The sequence below is a fragment of the Balaenoptera acutorostrata genome, chromosome 4, assembly GCF_949987535.1.
Source record: "Balaenoptera acutorostrata chromosome 4, mBalAcu1.1, whole genome shotgun sequence".
NCBI lineage: Eukaryota > Metazoa > Chordata > Mammalia > Artiodactyla > Balaenopteridae > Balaenoptera > Balaenoptera acutorostrata.
In genome coordinates this window covers 149,095,771-149,110,406 of record NC_080067.1, presented here as the reverse complement: position 1 = coordinate 149,110,406, position 14,636 = coordinate 149,095,771, and positions in this window count along the sequence as shown.

Here is a 14,636-nt window from a genome sequence, read left to right as displayed (position 1 = left end):
TACCTAAGTTTGGTCAGAGTTGTGGAAATTAGTCATTTCCACTGCATCTGTAGGAGGCAACGTGACAAAATTTTTAATTTGTATTTCTTAACTTTGATTAGAGTCACCTTTTCCTGTGGACGTCTCTAGTTTCAAAAGTAAATGAAGATCCCTGGTGGTCTAGTGGTTAAGAATCGCCTTCCAACGCAGGGGACTCAGGTTTGATCCCTGCTCGGGGAACTAAGATCCCACATGCCGCAGGGCAACTAAGCCCGTGCGCCACAACTACTGAGCTCGCGTGCCACAACTACAGAACCCACACGCCACAGTGAAAGATCCCGTGTGCAGCAACTAAGATCCGTTGCAGCCAAAAATAAATAGGCTTTTTTTTTTTTTAAGTGTCTTGAAAACTTTGTCACCGAAGTCAGAAACAGGAGCTTACAAAGTAAAGGGAAAGGAGCCCTGCCGCCCCCACCCTCCATACCCTCATGCAGGTCTGGAGTGAAAGGCCGTTGAGGGCAGTTTGGGCCTGAAGCTGCCCCGTGTTGCCACTGGTTTGGGCATGCTTGGACCTACCCACGTCAGCAAAGAGCAGCTCAGTAGATAAGCCCAAGTAAAGGCGGTAGGTCCCGGGTCCAAGGGGGTTTTTATTTTTAAAAAGTGGGGGAGCTTCCCTGGTGGGCAGTGGTTAAGACTCTGCCTGCCAATGCAGGGGACACGGGTTCGAGCCCTGGTCCGGGAAGATCCCACATGCCGCAGAGCAAGTAAGCCCATGCACCACAACTACTGAGCCTGCGCTCTAGAGCCCGCAAGCCACAACTACTGAGCCTGTGCTCTAGAGCCCACGAGCCCCAACTACTGAGCCCGTGTGCCACAACTACTGAGCCTGCGCTCTAGAGCCCACGAGCCACAACTACTGAGCCCGTGTGCCACAACTACTGAGCCTGTGCTCTAGAGGCCATGAGCCACAACAACTGAGCCTGCGCTGTAGAGCCCGCGAGCCACAACTACTGAGCCATGAGCCACAACTACTGAGCCCACATGCCTAGAGCCCATGCTCTGCAACAAGAGAAGCCACCGCAATGAGAAGCCCGCGCACCACAACGAAGAGTAGCCCCCGCTTGCCGCAACTAGAGAAAGCCTGCACGCAGCAACAAAGACCCAGCGCAGCCAAAAATAAGTAAATAAATAAATAAATTTATTTTTTTTAAAAAAAGCCACTTGAAATAATTGTGATTTGTAATGAGGACGGGCCCAAATATTACTGCAAAAGTTTCTTGTCCTGAATATTACACGATGTATATTAAGACTGAAACCAAATAGAGAATAGCTGCTGAAACGGACTCTTAAATACAGTATCAACACATTTAATTCAACAGTTGTGTTGAATTACTTCAATTAATTTTTACAGCCTTTTTTTTTAAAATTTTTGCTTGCTGTTTTGATACAGGTGTAGCAAGCTTACCCTATGCATGTGTGTATATATAATAGTTGAAAATCATTTTAAATATTTCAAACATTGGTGTTTGAGGTCACCACCACTATTGATTGGAGAAAATTCACTTCCTTTGAACAAGATAGTATTGGAGAAAGGGTTGCTGGTGTTGGCACTGCAGTATCACTTTTTCCCTTCTCAGTTCAGGAGTCCTTATTTACCAAAAGGGGATGAAACAGCAAATGATTTTTTTTTTTTTTAAAGTCTATTCAAAACACAGAAAACACTGGTATTATAAATGTGCTTCTAGAGCCTTTGTAATGGAAAGTCAGGCTGGGGTCTTGGCAGTGAGAGTGTCACATGGCACTCAGCGGGGCTGACCCTAGTGAGGTTGGCTTTGTTCAGTCCAGTGGTTCCCAGTCTTGGGGGTTTTCAGACCATTTAGATTTTCCCAAAGAAACAACATAGTATTGTGGTCAATATAAGAGTCTCAACTTCTGGTTTGCTAAGTGGGACTTTTTAAATTGCTCTCATCAAATTTCACCCATCATTTCCTGAAAGAGCATTTCAGTTTTTTATTATGAAGGTTTTTTAAACATACTCAAAAATAGAGAAATTGTGGTGAAGCCCCAGATACTTAAACCTTGTGTACGTAAAATGTTTGCATCCCTGAAACGTAAGGACTTTTCCATGCTGCCGCCTCAGGAAAGCACAGCCCGGAATAAACTTGGCTCCATGAACCACAGTGCTTTGCCTTTCCTTTCGTAGCTCCTGGGGTTGGGGTGTAGCAGCACCGTCCATCAAGGTGGTGTGGCCTGTGTGTGTGTGTGTTTGCGTGCGTGCTTGTGCACCAGCCAAAAGTGAGCAAGGCGGAATAAATGCCTTGTGGGCACTTGGCATTTTTGGCTGGCATTTCAGGGCAAAAATTAGGAAAAGCTCTACACTTCAGGAAAGGATGCGCAACCAGAAGAGGCGCCTCAGAAGACCAGGTGCTCCGAGAACTCTTGGGTCCAGCCAAGCAACTTGGGAAGAGGGCTGGGGTCTGTCTAGGGGCGCGGGGATTAGGTTCTCTGAGCGCTTTGGAACTAGCCCTGGAGGCTGAATTCCTGTGCCTGTCAATCCAGACACAGGCAGCATGGAACAAAGCAGGAAGAGAAGGCACCTTGTTGGATCCGGCTTTTTATTCCAGTTGATCTACATAACCTTTTGAGAGAGAGGAGGGAACAGCTCTAGAAATCAGGTAAATTGATCAGGTTGTCCCAGTGCAAGTAACAGCAGATATGGTGAACTAGTTCCAGCAACAAAAATAGAGGATGTATTGCCTGTGTTGACCCAAAACACATAGACTGCCAGTTACTTCTCCAGCAGAGATGGGCTTTTTCAGGATAAGCAGAAAATCCAGCTGGGGTCTGGAGCCGTGAGGAGAAGTCCCGCACCGCTCCAGCTGTAGTTCTCTGCCTGCTCCGCCCCGTAGGGGTTTGCATCGCCCCAGGCCAATAGCAAGCCGGCTGCAGCTTCTCCAGGCTTCACGTTCCAGAGGAAGGACACCTTCCCCCAGGGCACCCAGCACCTGGCGTCTCATTGACCCAAATTGGTGCTGCTTATAGCTTCCAAATTCTTCATATGAAATGAGTACAATACTGATTAAAATCTCACAAAAATAGGACACACACACACAGAAAACTACAGGGGAGTCTCAGTTCTGAATATGGATGCAAAAGTCCTAAACACGGGCAAACAGAATCTAGCAGCATATTAAATATGCCACAATTAAGTGGGGTTTTTTCTAGGAATTAAGGATGAATGATAAATACTTAATTTGTTCTATTTAAGTTTTCTTAGGAGACTCCCAGTCACATTTGTGTTGTATCTTTTAGCCGGCTCCATGATTGTCATATTTTTAATGAGCTGCATGATGCCTGCCGCACAATACTTAGAGAACTGTTATGAGGTGAACCCCCTAGTAGGTCCTGCCCAGTCAAGAAGTAGCTGCACCAGCCAACGCCCAGACCAGCCTCTCAGCCACAAAGCACCTCCCTCCTCAAGAAAACGACCATCTCAACATGTGTGGCCATTGTCTTGTTTCGTTTTGGTTTTATTAAACACTCTACATAGATAGACCTAGAGATTATCATACAAAGTGAAGTAAGTCAGACAGAGAAAGACAAATATCAGGATATCACTTACATGTGGGATCCAAAAAACCGATACAAATGAACTTATTTACAGAAATAGACTCACAGACGTAGAAAACAAACTATGGTTACCAAAGAGGAAAAGGGTGGGGGGTGGATAAATTGGGAGTTTGGGATTAACAGATACAAAATACTGTATATAAAATAGATCATCGGACTTCCTGGTGGCGCAGTGGTTAAGAATCCGCCTGCCAATGCAGGGGACACGGTTCGAGCCCTGGTCCGGGAAGATCCCACATGCCGCGGAGCAACTAAGTCTGCGCGCCACAACTGTTGAGCCTGCACTCTAGAGCCCACGAGCCACAACTGCTGAGCCCTCGTGCCACAACTACTGAAGCCTGCGCGCCTAGAGCCCATGCTCCGAAACAAGCCACTGCAATGAGAAGCCCACACACCACAATAAAGAGTAGCCCCCGCTCGCTGCAACTAGAGAAAGCCCACATGCAGCAGTGAAGACCTAACGCAGCCAAAAATAAAATTAATTAATTAATTTTTAAAAATCAAAAAAAATAAAATAGATAACCAACAAAGACTTACTGTATAGCACAGGGAACTATATTCGATATAATAAACTGTGGTGGAAAAGAATCTGAAAAAGAATGTATATATTTATAACTGAATCACTTTGCTGTATACCTGAAACATTGCAAATCAACTATACTTCAATAAAAACAAAACTAAAAAACAATCTAGGGGGTGGAAGGATTTGGGAGATTGGGATTGACGTATATACAATATTGATTCTATGTATAAAATAGATAACTAATAGATAATAGATAGATAAAATAGATAACTAATGTGCTACTGTATAGCACAGGGAACTCTACCCAGTGCTCTGTGGTGACCTAAATGAGAAGGAAATCCAAAAAAGAGGGGATATATGTATGCGTACAGCTGATTCAATTTGCTGTACAGTAGAAACTAACACAATATTGTAAAGCAACTATACTCCAATAATAATGATTAAAAAATCTACATAGGCTTCACCAAACATTACAGTTTTGCCTGTTTTTGAATTTTATATAAATGGAATCATTGCGTTTCGCCTTGCCTTGCTTTGACTCAGCTTGTCTGCAACATTCAATATGTTTTTGGACGCCGCTGACTTGAAATTTGCAGCTCGAGGCATATGAATCGAGTAATTAATACATGTTACTGGCACAACGGACCAGCTGGAGGAACAGAAGGAGGAAGAGGAGGAGGGGTCAGTGGGGACACGTTCTCTGAGGCAGGAATGAGCTTGGACATGCGTGGATCAGGAAGGACTGGCGCTAGGCTGTGCTGTGGAAACACGTGGCCCTCACCCCACATGTCGGCCGAGGGCCAGCTGCTCTGACTCCCAGCACTGTCATCTTCCCTGGGGCGGCTGGTGGGGCAGCCCCACCTGGATGGAGCGTGGCCAGCCCGCCGGCGCAGAAAGAAAGGAAAACCCTTTGCCGGTTCTTCAACTCTGATCAGAGAGACGCATGAACTTCCACACTTCATGGGTCAAAGCGAGTCACAAGGCCACTCAGCACTGCAGTGGGAGGGGCGCCAGAGGGAGGGGTCCTGGGGTGCTGGGTGCACAGCAGTATCCTGCAAAGCGCATTCAAGGCATAGCACACGGGAAAGAGAGTCAGGGCGGCATTGTACAGGGCCTCGTGAGCTCGGGAAGGACCTGGAGCTCGTTCTGAGTGGTGGGAAGGGTTTGAGCAGGAGGATTATACGTTCTGATTCATGTTTCTGAAGTAGTGTCTCACCGCAGGGGGTTGGAAGGGGACCAGAGTGGAAGCTTCTGCTGTGGTCCAGGCAGGCAGGAGGGCAGCTCGGACTGTGGCAGGTGTTGGGGGCCGTTGAGTCTGGGACAGACGGTCTCCGTCCCCTTTGTCTTCTAGCTCTTCCAGCGGCTGCAGTGGCAGGTTGGCAGGTCCCTGGCTTCACCTGGCACGTCCCCAATGGACGGATGAGGTTGGTGCCTTTTCGTGCCATTGGCCATTTGCATGTCTCTGTGAAGCACCTGCTCAAGTCTCTGCCCATTTTAAAATCAAGTCATTTGTCTTTTTCCTGTGTATTTCTAGCACTTCTTTACACAGTCGGAGTCCTTTGTTGAAGGTTGCAAATACCTATCCCGGTCTAGGGCTTCCTTTTCCCTCTCAGTGGTGGGATGAACGCATGTCTTCCAATGTAACTAGTCCAGTTCAGCAATATTTCTTCTGTGGACAGTGCTTTCTGGGTCCTGTTTAACACACCTTTGCTCCCGAGTTCCTGCTGATATTCTGCCTTCGCCATAAGCTTATTGTCTTAGCGTGCACACTTAGGGTACACGCAGGATTGCTCTCCGATCGTTTTGTGTGTATGGTGTAGGGGTGCTTGTTTTTCTACAGGGTTAGCCCATCGCTTCAGCAACTTATTGTGGAAAGAGCCGCAACCTCCCCTGCAGAGCTGAGGGGGCCTCTGTTGAATCAGGTGACCACACATGTAGATGGGTCCGTTTCCAGGTTCTCCAGTCCCGTGTACCTCCTGTGCCTCACATATAGTCAGAATGAAGGAGAGCCCACAGGACCTGCTGGTGGTCAGATGTGGTCAGAGAGAAGGTTCTAGGTCGCCTCCACGGGCTTTAACCTCAGCAGATTTTTTTTTTTTCTTTATCAATTTCATTACTGATAAAACTGATTGGAGAACATGAATGTGGGTTTTAAGGCCCGTAGAACTCGTCCTACCACCTCCATCCACGGTTTGACCTTGGGGCAGCCCACCTGAGGGGCAGCCTATGTCCGCAGGACATGCACAGTCTCCAGGATGCTGCCGGTGCCAACCTGGGGAGGGGCCAGGAGAGTTGGTCCCCAGGGTTCGCACCTTTTAAACTGATCAATGTCCTGCAGTCAGGAGAGAACGGACAAGTCAAGGGCCTCCGCCGAGCAGGCCGCCATTCTCCTCTCCTGGGAAGGAGGGGGCGTGGGAGGAGAGGGGAGGGGGCGGCACTGTGATGGGTGCTGCTTCCTTGTGGAAACACAGTACTGAGCTAAAGGGGCGTCACTCCCCACCCCAGGATTCCTCAGTGCTCTCTCCCAGCTCCCTGGGCGGAGGCGGATGGGGTCCAGAGTGGGCTGGGGAGGGCTCATCCCTCAAGGCTGCCCTCCGTCACGCACGGGCCACGTCCCCAATACCCCTACCCATCCTGTTCCACGGATGGGCGGTTGGCTTCATCCCAAGAAAGTTTCGAACAGGTGAGAACCGTGCAGTAATCAAGGGCCGCCCTGAGGTCAAGGCTGAAACTTCACTCCCCGAGCACCTGTCTCCCCTGAGCCTCGGTCCCACTTTCCAGGGAGGCTTCCCAGCACCTGTGCAGGAGACCGAATGAGAACAAAGCCAGCAATCTGAAACTGCCGGAATTGAGAAAGTGTAGCCCTCCTCCCACATCAAATCCCTAAGAGAGGGTAGTCCAAAGCCGAGATCACCTGCCCCCATAAAGTTCAAAGACATTGAAGCTCAAGGTCTCTTCCTCCTATGGCATCTTATGTAATGGAAGCTTCTCAGCCAAACAGTCCTGAGGCCACCAGGTGGCTGCCTTCCCGTGCACCTGTTCCAGGAGCAGCAGGACGGGCCCTGCAAGTCCACGTGGCCCGTCAGGAGAGCTCCCTGCCCGGGACGTAAGAGCTGCACGCGCCCCTGGTGGCGGGTTCCTGGTGGCCGGATGACGCACGTGGATGGCAGAGTATGGGTCTCGGGGGAACTACCATGCCGCCCCACCCCGCTTGGCACTTACTGTTAGAGTGAGCTCAGGAGCTCTCACCTCTGAAACGGGGCCCCCATCGCAGGACAGACTGCAGTCTTTTGCTCAGAAGATGCCAGGCTCATCCAGGTGAACTTGGCTCACTCCCAGCTGGAGCTTCCTTGGCGAGCGTGTTCAAACCTGACACAGCAGAGCCTTAAACTCAGAAAATTCCCACCTGCATCTGGTGAACAGACATTCAGGCACCTGCTTCAAATCCCAGGTCTTTTTTTTGTTTGTTTAACAAGTTGAATCAAATGAAATTGCCATTTTTTTGTAGGTTAAAAATTGCCAAACATCAGCAGTTTCATGTGGGTCAACCTAACATATCCCAAGGCTGGGTTGATTGCCATTGCAAGACGGGCAAGAAAAGCAGAGATGCAGGCGTCCGACTGCCTGGGTCGAATCCTGGTTCTGCTCCCCTTTAGCTGCAGACCTTGGGCAAGTCACCCAACCTCTCCTCCTAGGATAGTTATGAAGATTCCATTAGTTAAAGTTAGGTAAAGTTCCTCGAACAGTGAGTGGCATGTACATAGTAAGTGCTCAAGCAGGGATAGTTGTTGTTATTAGGGGTAACACTATTAGTAGCTGAAGGTAGGACATGGTGGTGTGGAGAAGGACAAGCAGAGGAATAACCAGGAGCCCTAATAGGCTTGTTTTACAAGGTGAGGACTTGACAGGTGGTGTAAGAAGTTACTGAGGACAGGCCTATATGGGAAAAAAATCTAAAAAAGAGTGGACATATGTATTTGTATAACTGATTCACTTTGCTGTACACCTGAAACGAACACAACAATGTAAATCAACTATACTCCAATAAATTTTTTTTAAAAATAAAAAATAAATAAAAATTTTCAAAAAGCCGTTACTAAGTACAAAACATACTCTGAAATTGACAAAACATTGCTGGGAAAACTAGAGTAGAGCTAAATAAATAGACCTCCCATGTTCATTCATGAACTAGAAAACTTATTCCCCAAATCAAAAAGAATAAAATACTTAGGAATAAATTTAATCAAGGAAGTGCCAGATTTGTACACTGAAAATTACAAAAAAATTGCAAAGAAATGAAAGAAAAACTAAGTAAGTGGAAAGTTATCCTTTGTTCACAGGTTGGAAGGTTTAACATTGTTAAGATGGCAGTACTCCCCCAAAACAATCTACAGATTCAGTTCAGTCCCTCTCACAATCCTAACAGCCTCTTTGTGCAAATGGAAAAGCTGATCCTAAAATTTTATGGAATTGCAAGGAAATCCAAATAGCCAAGGCAATCTTGAAAAAGAAGAACAAAGTTGGAAGACTTGCACTTCCTGATTTCAAAAGTTAGTACAAAGTTACAGTAATGAAAATGGTGTGGTACTGGCATAAGGATAGATGTATAGATCAACGAAATATTTAGAATTGAGGGTCCATAAGTAAACCCTAACATCTCTGGTCAATTGGTTTTGACAAGAGTGTCAAGACCAGTCAATGGGGAAAGAATAATCTCTTTAACAAATGGTGCTGGGACAACCAGTTATCCACATGCAAAAGAATGAAGTTGGATTCTTACCTCACACCATATGCAAAAAATTAAAGTAGATCAAAACTCTAAATATAAACCCATAAAACTCAACATGGTAAATCTTCACAAGCTTGGATTAGGCAGTGGTTTCTTAGGTATGACAGCAAAAGTGCAAGTCACAAAAGGAGAAAAAATAGATAAACTGGAGTTCATCAAAACTGAACACTTTTGTGCATTGAAAGACACTATCAAGAAAGTGAAAAATATGCCTCACAGAATGGGAGAAAATATCTGCAAATTATATATCTGATAAAAGGTCCAGTATCCAGAATATAAAAAGAGTTCTCACAACTCAACAACAAAAAGTCAGACAACCCAAGTAAGAATGGGCAAAGGATCTGAATAGACACTTTTCCAAAGAAGATATACAAATGACCAACAAGCACATGAAAAATGCTCAACATCACTTGTCCTTAGGGAAACGCAAATCAAAACCACAATCAGATAGCACTTCACACCCCCTAGGATGGCTAGGATCAAAACAAGGAATGATGGGAAGTGTTGGTGAGTGGGTGAACAAATTGGAACCCTCCTACATTGCCGGTGGGAGTGTAACATGGTGCAGCTGTGTGGAAAACAGTTTGGCAATTTCTCAAAAGGTTAAACACAGAATTATCATATGACTGAGCAACTCTATTTTTAGGTATATATCCAAGAGAAATGAAAACATACATCCATACAAAAAGTTGTACATGAGTATTCATAGCAACATTAGTCATAATAACCAAAAGGTGGAAACAACATAAATGTCCATCAACTGATGAATAGATAAATAAAACATTGTATAGCCATACAACAGCATTTTATTGGACAATAAAAAGAAAAGTACTGATACATGTGACAACATGGATGAACGTTGAAAAGCATGCTACATGAAGGAAGCCAGTCACAAGTGACCACAAGCTATACGATTCCATTTATATGAAATGTCCAGAGTAGGCAAATCTAGAGAGACAGAAAGTAGATTAGTAGTGGCCAGGGACAAACACTGGGGGAGGTATGGAAGGATTGGTGTGGGGGTGATGGCTAAGGGGTTGGGGTTTCTCTCTATGGTGATGAGAATGCTCTGAAATTGAGTGTGTGGTGATGGCTGCACAACTCTGTGAATACACGAAAAGCCATTGAATTGTACACTTTAAATGGGTGAATTGTATGGTATGCAAATTGTATCAATAAAACTGTCGCAAATATAAAACGTTACTGGCATAAGAAAGATCATTTATTTTTATTGTTAAAATAGGTATGGCCTGAAGTTCATAAATCAAGAAAAAGAAATACAGGGTATCGTCTACATTATGGTGATGAATACCATTTTAAAAATGGCCAGGGCTTCCCTGGTGGCATAGTGGTTAAGAATCCGCCTACCAATGCAGGGGACTTGGGTTCGTGCCCTGGTCCAGGAAGTTCCCACATACCATGGAGCAACTAAGCCCGTGCGCCTGTGCTCTAGAGCCCGCGAGCCACAACAGCTGAGCCTGCGTGCCACAACTACTGAAGCCCACGCACCTAGAGCCCGTGCTCCACAACAAGAGAAGCCACCGCAATGAGAAGCCCGCGTGCCACAACAAAGGGTAGCCCCCATTCGCCACAACTAGAGAAAGCCCGTGCGCAGCAACGAAGACCCAACGCAGCCAAAAGTAAATAAATAAATAAAATAAAATAAAATGAAAATGGCCAAATTGTCTCTGAGACCTGGAACTGGGGGTGGAAAGAGACTCCAATTTTACTGGAGTATAGTTGATTTACATTGTTGTGTAATGCTTCTACCATTAACTCTTCTCCTGCGTTTGCTTTGTCACCCTGTGGATGAGAACCGTTTCCTCCTGCTGCCCTGTAACTGGAGGGGCCAGCCGGCCATCTGCCACCCAGACATGCCTCCCCAGGAGAGTTCACACGTCCCTCATCTGCCTCAATCTCCTGCCTCTTCCTGAGCTGCAAGCCCTTTTGCTGGGCCCTAGGGACCTCGAGTGCAGGGACAGCAAACTCCTCCACAACAGACATTTATTTTTTCACTGTCTGGAAGTTCAAGATCAGGTTGTCGCAAGATTGGTTTCTCTCTCCTTGGTTTGTAGATGACCACTTTCTCCCCGTGTCCTCACATGGTCTCCCCTCTGTGTGAGTGCATCCCTGGTGTCTCTTCCCCGTCTTATAAGGACACCAGTCAGATTGGGTTCCAGCCTGCTATGGACTGAATATTTGTGCCCCCGTGCCCCAACCAAAAAAACCCCAATGTGACGGTATTTGGAGGTGGGGCCTTTGGGAGGTGATGAGGTCGTGAAGGTGGAGCCCTCATGATGGGGTTAGTGCCCTTATAAGAAGAGACGCAAGTGAGCTTGTCCCCTGCTCCTTCCCCCAACATCTACAAGCCAGGAAGAGAGGCCTCACCAGGCTGGTGCCTTGATCTTGCACTTCTAGTCTCCAGAACTATGAGAAATAAAGGTTTGTTGTTTAAGCCAAGCCCCTACTCTTGTTAAAGAAAATTATTCTGACACTTGTTAAAAGGGTAAAGAAGACGTTATTTGAGACTATTGTAATAGGAGAGAGAGATGGGGCTCAACTCCAAGTACAAGGAGGAAGCCGGGGATTTGCAGCCGAGGAGCAGAGTGAGGGCTCAGTGGATGGAAAACTACTAGGAGACATTAAGGCAGGGAGATTCTTTTTTTTTTTTTTAATTTATTTTTGGGTGCATTGGGTCTTTGTTGCTGCACATGGGCTTTCTCTAGTTGCAGCGAGCGGGGGCTACTCTTCGTTGCAGTGTGCGGGCTTCTTATTGCGGTGGCTTCTCTTGTTGCAGAGCATGGGCTCTAGGCACACGGGCTTCAGTAGTTGCAGCACGCAGGCTCAGTAGTTGCGGTGCATGTGCTTAGTTACTCCGCAGCATGTGGGATCTTCCAGGACCAGGGATCGAACCCGTGTCCCCTGCACTGGCAGGCAGATTCTTAACCACTGCGCCACCAGGGAAGCCCTAAGGCGGGGAGATTCTTGATAAACAGACCTTGTAGAGTTCTTGCTAAAGGCAGGCCAGGGACTTCTACATCAAAGGAGGGGGGACCTTGATTGGATGTCAAGGGTGATCAGATATGGGGTGGGGCAGTCTCTTTAAACTGACTTAGCAGGATTCCTGCTAAAACTGGCCTAGGCGGGCCCAAGACAGGGTGTGTTTTGGGGGGATGCTAGTGGAGAAGAGGGCTCAGAGGACCCTGACCAAGGTTTGGGCAAGGAGTCTTAGTTACCCTAAAGGCCTCTTTTTCACTTAATCACCTCTTCAAAGACTTTATCCACAAATATAGTTACATTCTTAGGTGTGTGTTGGGGGGTGGCCCTTGACATATGAATTTGGGAGGTCACAGTTCAGCCCATAACAAGGACCCATTGTGCAAGCAGATAGGGTAGGGGGTCCCCGGAGAAAGAGAACCAGGCATGGCCTTCTCAACACAAGAGAAGCCATTTTTGGCCTAAGCCACTGTGTTTTTTTCTGCTTGTTTGTTTTTGTTTTTGTTTTAAACTTTTATTTATTTGTTTTTTGGCTGCGTTGGGTCTTCATTGCTGCACACGGGCTTTCTCTAGTTGTGGCGAGTGGGGGCTACTCTTCATTGCGGTGCGCAGGCTTCTCATTGTGGTGGCTTCTCTTGTTGAGGAGCACGGACTCTAGGTGCTCGGGCTTCAGTAGTTGCAGCACATGGGCTCAGTAGTTGCAGCGCGCAGGCTCTAGGGCACACGGGCTTCAGTAGTTGTGGCGTACAGGCTCAGTAGTTGTGGCTCGCGGGCTCTAGAGTGCAGGCTCAGTAGTTGTGGTGCACAGGCGTAGTTGCTCCATGGCACGTGGAATCCTCCCTGACCAGGGATCGAACCCATGTCCCCTGCATTAGCAGGCAGATTCTCAACCACCGTGCCACCCGGGAAGTCCCCTAAGCCACCTTTGTGATCTAAGCTTGGCCACAGTGCTTGCCTTTAAACAGGTCTCAGTAATTAATGATCTTTGGGGAAGTGAGGGAATGCAGGAACACAGGAAAAGCAGTCAAGAAACAATAGTTCCAAGCTTCCCTGGTGGAACAGTGGTTAAGAATCCACCTGCCAATGCAGGAGATGCGGGTTCAAGCCCTGGTCTGGGAAGATCCCACATGCTGCAGAGCAACTAAGCCAGTGCGCCACAACTACTGACACTGCGTTCTAGAGCCTGCGAGCCACAACTACTGAAGCCCACGCACCTAGAGCCCATGCTTCGCAACAAGAGAAGTCACCGCAATGAGAAGCCCGCACACCGCAGCGAAGAGTAGCCCCCACTCACTGCAACTAGAGAAAGCCCACGCGAAGCAACGAAGACCCAATGCAGCCAAAAATAGATAAATAAATTAATTAATTAATTAATTTTTTTTTTAAAGAAAGAAACAATAGTTCATTGGTAAAACTGAGTCCTCGTTCCTCCTCAAGGAATGTACATCACAGTCTGATACAGTCTTTGAGTTCTGCAGGAACTGAGACCCCCACCAGGTACAGGATGGGATAATGATGTTGACCCTCCTGGCTTCAATCAACTAAAGATTGGATTCTGTCGACCTTGGCCCCAATTCTATGCTGAATTCTCCTCTGCCCAAGCCCCCTCATGAACATGCATATACCACCCAAGCCCCTCATGAGTATGCATGTACCCTTAGCTTAAAACTTACCCAGTTTTGCTGTTTGGGGATACAGTGCTTTGGGAAGGATCCCCGGTGTTCTCCTTACTTGCTGCAAATAATACATCCTTCCTTCTCCCACTCTTTGGCTTGGTTGTGTCTTTTGGCTTGACACCCACCAAGAGGCACACCCTGTTTTCAGGTAACAACAGGATCCAGCTTGATTCTTGATCTGGGACCATTTTCCATCAAAAGGTGCTAGTGAAAGATTATAACCTATATAGTATGGCTAGAATCCATGAGTTTACCTTATATAAATAAAAACAAAGTAGTGGTTTACCTGTGGCTGCTGCGTTGATGGGGATATGGCTGCTAACGGGTACAGGGTTTCTTTTTGGAGTGACACAAATGTTAAAATTGTGTGATGGTTGCACAACTCTGTGAATACTAAATATTAGTGCTTGTGTGCAAAAACCCATTGGTCTGTTCACTTTCAATGGTAGAATGTATGGTTTTTTAAAAACAGGAATCTATGAATCCACACTGGTGTAAATAAATGAATGAATGCATGAATGCAGGAGAAGAAAAACTCTTATAGTGGAATGCCAAATAATAAATGTAGAAGGAATGATAGAATTAGAAAACCACCCCTGGGCAACCATTTTAATTGAAATTGACTCAGACAGAAATCATCAATGGAAGCTATAATTAGAGGATGAGATTTGACAAGTCACAAGGTACTTACATAGTTTCAAAGCATCTCCCCATAAGATGCTTACTAATTACAAGAGTGAAAATGGTAACTTTACAGTGGAGCAAGCAAGTGGGCAAAGTTAACCTTGCCAGTGATGGGACACTCAGACAGCAGGTGCCCCTGTCACATCACAGACACTGACTCAGCACCACTCCTGTGGTCTCCATCCAGAGTGCATCCCCTGGGTGGAATTAGACCAAACCAAGGACATTCTACAAAATCCCTGGCCTGTACACTTCAAAAATGTCAGTGTCCTGGGGATTCCCTGGCAGTCCAGTGGTTAGGACTCCACTCTTTCACTGTTCAATCGCTGGTCAGGGAACTAAGATCCCGAAAGCTGCA